Below are 6,000 nucleotides of genomic sequence, written 5' to 3'. Positions count from 1 at the left end.
CGGGGCGGCCAGGGGCGGCCTCCTGCCCCGTGCAGCGCCGGGGGGGGGCGCAAGCCGGGTTAGTTCTCTCCCCCCGGGGCCCACCTGCGGGGCCTCCCGCTGCTGCTGCTGGCCCGGGCTCGGGGGGGACGCGCGGCGGCCCGGCCCCCGGGGTGGAGCAGCCGCAGGGGCGGCCCGGCGCGGGGAGGGTTAACGCGCCAAGTAAACGTAGCGTTGCGGTTGCCAGTTTCCGATTCGAGACCCGGGAAAAGTCACGCCTGGCTCCCAGCGCCCGCCGCGGGCTGCAGAGCGGCTCCGTGCGCCCGCCGGGGCCCGGGGGGGGGGGCGCGGAACGGTGAGTCCGGGCAGCAGCCCCCGCCCCCCTCCCCCCCAGGCGGCGCCGGGGGCGGGGGGCAGAGCCGGGGGAGGGGCCGGCCGGGCTGCGGCAACAATCGCTGCAACTTTGTATCCAGGAGCGAAACTTTCTGCACCCATGTGAGCGAGCGCGGGGGGGGCCGGGCCGGGAAGGGGGGGCCGTGCTAGGGGAGTAGAGCGGGCACGGGGCTTCGGGGGGAGCCGGGCTGGGAGGGGAAAAGGGGGGGCAGGGACGGCTGCGGGGGGGTGGGGGGCAGAGCCGGATACAGGACCGCTGGGGGGCAGAGTCGGGATGCAGGGGTGGGGGGAAGGAGCCTGGCGGCGGCGGCGGGGGCAGAAGTTGGCAGGGACGGCTGGGGAGTAGAGCCGGGCTGGGGGGAGCCGGGAGGCGGGCAGAGCCGGGCACGGGACTGCTGGGGGGGGCAGAGCCGGGCTGGGACGGGGGGGGCAGGGAAGGGAACGAGCCGGGCACGGGACCGCTGGGGGCAGAGCCGGGCTGGGATGGGGGGGGCGCAGAGAAGGGAACGAGCCGGGCACGGGACCGCTGGGGGGGCAGAGCCGGGCGGGGGGGGGAACAGGGAAGGGAACGAGCCGCGCACGGGACCGCTGGGGGGGGCAGAGCCGGGCGGGGGGGGGAACAGGGAAGGGAACGAGCCGCGCACGGGACCGCTGGGGGGGGGCAGAGCCGGGCGGGGGGGGCAGGGAAGGGAACGAGCCGGGCACGGGACCGCTGGGGGGGCAGAGCCGGGCGGGGGGGGGCAGGGAAGGGAACGAGCCGCGCACGGGACCGCTGGGGGGGGGGCAGAGCCGGGCGGGGGGCGGCAGGGAAGGGAACGAGCCGGGCACGGGACCGCTGGGGGGGGCAGAGCCGGGCGGGGGGGGCAGGGAAGGGAACGAGCCGGGCACGGGACCGCTGGGGGGGGCAGAGCCGGGCGGGGGGCGGCAGGGAAGGGAACGAGCCGGGCACGGGACCGCTGGGGGGGCAGAGCCGGGCGGGGGGGGCAGGGAAGGGAACGAGCCGGGCACGGGACCGCTGGGGGGGGCAGAGCCGGGCGGGGGGGGGCAGGGAAGGGAACGAGCCGGGCACGGGACCGCTGGGGGGGGCAGAGCCGGGCGGGGGGGGCAGGGAAGGGAACGATCCGGGCACGGGACCGCTGGGGGGGGCAGAGCCGGGCGGGGGGGGGGCAGGGAAGGGAACGAGCCGCGCACGGGACCGCTGGGGGGGCAGGGAAGGGAACGATCCGGGCACGGGACCGCTGCGGGGCAGACTCGGGATCGGACTCCGGATCCAGCCGCCGCTGGTCCGACATCGGCAGCAAAGGCGCCGGCAGCCCCCGCTGGGCGCCGGCCGGGCTTTGTCTGGGGTCGGCGGGAGGGGAGGGGAGGGGAGGGGAGGGCGTTTCGGGGTGGGGGTGGGGTTGAGGGTATTTTGATTTGGGGCTGGTGGCTGTTCTTTGAGGTCGTGGGGCTGATCTCATTGGGGGATTGTCGCTGGTATTTGGAGCTGGCTTGGGGGTGGTGGGATGATCGGGGCTGGTAGTTGGGGGCGGGGATGGGTTGCTGTTGGGACCCTTGTACAGAGTCTCACCCGCGGATTTATTGATGTTCGCTAATAATAGTCCTGGTGGATGCTCCCTCACTGGCCATTGTAAACCAAGAACTAAAAGCTCTGCGGTGGGGGTTACCTTGGGGCAGTTCCCCGGCCTGGGGTGTGCAGGAGGCTCAGACTCCACGATCACAATGGTCCCTTCTGGCCTTGGAATCTATGGAGAAGAATGTCACGCTGCAAAAAGAGCTTCAACTTGGGGATTATCCTGAGAATTTTCATACATCCACAGCTGTGGGTTTATAAAGCCCAGGAGTGCACAGTAGTAAATTTAATCATTATTTAGGTCACTGGTTAATGTTGGGAACCTTCCCTCTCCCATACATTAGTACTGTTTGTTTCAGCCAGACTTTTAGTTGGATTTTCCCTCATGTTCTGGGTGGGAAATTGGCAGAGGGATGGGGATTATCTGGAACACAATGAATTTGGCTCAGGGAGATTAAATGACTTGCCTAAGGAAACCCAATGAATCAGTGGCACAGACAGAGATAGAACCCAGTGAGCTGCTCTAATCTGTAGGTAACATTATATTAAGTGTTCCCCAGATTTAGGCATAAAGGGCCATATTTTTAAAGGAACCTCAGTTTGGCCTCCTTTTCAGATTGTTGCATATGAGTATGTGCAGAATTGTGTGCCACAAACATAGAGTGTTGGGTTCTTTTAGCTGTAGGCTTTAGGAATGGGTCAAACAGCTTGATTGCCTTCCAGTGTATTTATTGTCATGTCTTGGAAGTTCACACTTATTTCTGGGAAGAGTTTTTACACAGAGATGAAGGATGGTCCTGGGGGTACAACAGTAAGAGCTCTGTGTTCAGTTCTCTGCCCTAGACTCTCTGCCTCCCACAGCTGAAGTGTGCAGTGGGGGCAGTGTAGGGCTGCCTATGATGGCACAATGCAGTGCCCATGGCAGGGGAATTCTCTGGCTGCTTGTGGGCTGGTTGGGGAGAGTCAGAATGCCACCTTGGGTAAATCACTTAATCTCTCTGGGCCTCAATTTCCTATCTGTAAAATAGGGATAGCAATCCTTCCTTTGTTTGTCTTGTCTGTGTAGATTGTAGTCTCTGTAGGGCAGGGACCTATCTCCATGACTGTGTACAGCACTCTGCACAATAGGGCCCTGATCTCAGTTGGGACTCATAAGTGTTACTGTAATACAAATGCATAAATAATAACAGCTGTAATGGTTCCCCACTGGGACCTGAGTTATGGCATTTGCATGCTCAAGTACCTTTGGATACATTCCTAGTTTTTTGACCGGTTGTCTGGAAATACCTTTTTTGTTTTTGTTTTTTGTTTTTAAAAAGCAGATCTCGGCTGGTTACTAGGGCATCAGGTTACCCCTGGCCTGGGGAAGGAAGGGGAGAGGGAATTCTTCAGTGTTGAGACGTTTCACTGCAGGTTCCATACACCGAGCCTTCAGGTAGTGACACAGTTAAAGAAACTGCACTTTATTCTGCTTCATCCTCCCAAAGGCCAATGAGAAGAAACTCCCTTGGTGATATAATGGGGAAGGGGCTAGGTGGTACCTAAGAAGCAAATTCTGCAGCAGCTCTGGAGCTTGCCCCAGTCCCAGGTGGATGGGAAATGCAGCTGGATGGAGACCCATGGGGAAGAGCTGAAAGTTAGGGTCTCTGTGGTTGGTAAATGTGTATTAGAGAAAATGATCCACGGAAACACAGACAGTAGGAGATTGGAAAGAAGCGAAGGTTCCCCTGGGCCCAACTGTAGGGGATGCACTTACTTGCTTCTCTGCAGGTACACTCAGTTACTCCATTTCTTCCTAAATGACTGGCTTGTTTATTGCTGTGGTTATTGTTATAGCATTGAAGTCTGAATGATGGGCCCGGGGCGGAGGGCGGGAACAGGCGTGGATGGAAAGAGTGAGGTTTTGTTGCTTTATTTCTCTTTGTGCTGTTGCTTGTATGTGTTTAGCACTGGTGAAAGGTGCCCAGCTGACAGCCGTGGAAACTGACAAACTTTTTCTACATAGCAACTCTCTGCTACTTCCTGCTTCAGCCCAGACCTGGGAGTAATTAATCTCTTCTCTGCATTGGGGATTTGCCCTGGTTAGAGAACTCGGAGAGAACAAATAACATGTGATAGATGTTAGTCCCAGTTGCTCAATGCATTACTGGAAGATGCTCAGATACTGGGGCAATGAGCATGGGATACGAACCCATATAGAATAGAATACAGTAGACTAGTGATGGGCCATGTGTGTAGCTGCTTCAGAGCAAATGCCTAGGCCTTGCTTTCTCTAGGCAACAAGGTATTTTTTCACCACTTTTTAGCTAACACATGGTGACTCACACATTAGTGAAATCCTAGTGTGGACAAGGCAGCTGTCGTTTTAAAATGTGATGCCAGGTTGAGGTGAAGGTGGGGGTGGGAGCAGGGGCGGGAGAGGATGAAATAACAAAAAAAAGACAGACGGTAGAGTTAAAATTGGGGAAGTCTCCAAGCCTGTGATTGTGGGTGAAAAAGGGGAAACTGGCAGCAAGGGTAGGGGGTAGAAACAGGAGGTGGGTGGGGCAGGGAAGGGACTGGCCTTTTTAACGAGCACATCTGCAAATCAAGAAGTTCCTTTTCTTATGAAACTGCACACCCCAAGTACCTCTTTACTTTTCAGGATTAGCGGAAAATGCTCTATTTTAGGGAGAATGAAAGACCATTTGGGAAGTGATGGCCCAGAGCTCCCAAATCAGCCATTGGTATCAGCTATTTCTTTTTTGTCATTCAAATGGTTTTTGGGTCATGGCTGACATCCCAGCCATCATGTAAAACGCTTCCCTGTGGTCTTTTGACATGCACACAGAGGTATCTACAGGCAAAACCAGGCTGTTTCCATTGCACTCTTTGCACCTACAGAGGAAATGTACCTGATGAGGGTAACTCTGTTTCCTCTGGAATTAAAACTGAAACTAGCCCAACTGCATCTTTGATGAGGACTGGGAGGGTGTGGAGTCAGGTCATTGAAGCTGCAGTAGTCAGCAGCGACGGACACGGGGCCTAGGGGGACAAGCAGGTTCCGAAGGGCGGAAAGGCCTGGAAATAGTGTTTCCAGGGGAAGCTCAAGTCAGGGTTTAGAAGGCAAGGCTGTCTCTGCCTTCCTTCTCCTGAATGTAGGCGGTAAGCTCTTTAGGGCAGGGGTGGATCTGTGTTGCTCTGTAAGCAATGAATAGTACAACATGATCTTTACCCAGCATGGCAAACCTGAAATGGCCTGGGCTGCAAAGCTGGGATCTGGATCTGATCTCAACAGTTTCATTGTCTCAGTGGGATGTAACTTTTGGGGGCGAGATCATGGTTCCAGATGCAGAAGTATCCCGGGAGTAGCTGGGCCCAGCCTCTTGGAGGGCTTTGAATATCGGGATCAAGACCTGGAACCATTCTATTCTGTTCTATATAGGTTCTTACACTGTGCTCATCACCATAGTACCTGAGTGTCTTCCCAGTCATGCATTAAGCAACTGTGACTATTACATGTTTGTTCTCTCCTTCTCTCCCCAGGGGAAGAAGTGTGTGCAGGGGGGTGTTTAGTTTTGGATGTTTTTAATTTTTTTTAATTTTTATATATAATCTGTATATACACACATTGCTATCTGTGTACGCTAGAGAAGGCAGGTCAAAGAAATGTACCATGCGTTTGGAGCGGAAAATGGGGAGGTTTGGGTTGGTTCTTTGCTCCTGGAGGAGTTTGTTCTCAGTCTGGGGCTGGCCCCTGAAAAAAGCTCTGTCTCCTATATTCACTGGAGCTTTGTATTCAGTGGGAGCTAAGTGCAGGGAGCAGGGCACTGGAGTGGTGCGTTAATGGACAATGGCTGTGATGATAAGGAGGTGGGCTGTTGCAGATCCTGTTCAGTATCAGTCAGAGCTTTTTCAGGGTGTGCACCTTCATTCCTAGATTTAATGGGCTGCAATAAACCAGGGCTGGCAGTCACAAAAACTGGGGTCACCCTGGCCAGGTCTTTGTAGTTTTTTAACTTGCTTTGCACCATTTGGACTGGTTGGTTACTACCCTCTTCCATTCATCCTGGACA

At 56.4% G+C, this 6,000-nt stretch overlaps 1 protein-coding gene across 5 annotated transcripts in view; it reads left to right on the top strand.

Annotated features, from left to right (window-relative positions):
* The first annotated feature begins 249 nt into the window (after positions 1-249).
* The window catches only part of DNMT3B (DNA methyltransferase 3 beta), a 48,336-nt gene continuing 42,585 nt past the window's right edge, over positions 250-6,000 (top strand). For 3 of the 5 annotated variants that reach the window (XM_075118633.1, XM_075118631.1, XM_048820116.2), the window contains exon 1: positions 1,932-3,380. The gene's annotated coding sequence lies outside the window, so the exon portion shown is untranslated. Of the gene's footprint in view, positions 335-393; positions 475-1,931; positions 3,381-6,000 lie in introns of those variants that run through there. The other 2 variants (XM_075118628.1, XM_075118629.1) reach the window with 2 other exon arrangements.

Source organism: Caretta caretta, chromosome 13 (genome assembly GCF_965140235.1).
Source record: "Caretta caretta isolate rCarCar2 chromosome 13, rCarCar1.hap1, whole genome shotgun sequence".
NCBI lineage: Eukaryota > Metazoa > Chordata > Testudines > Cheloniidae > Caretta > Caretta caretta.
The sequence above is the reverse complement of the archived record's forward strand: the minus strand, read 5'-3'. Positions and strand labels throughout refer to the sequence as shown.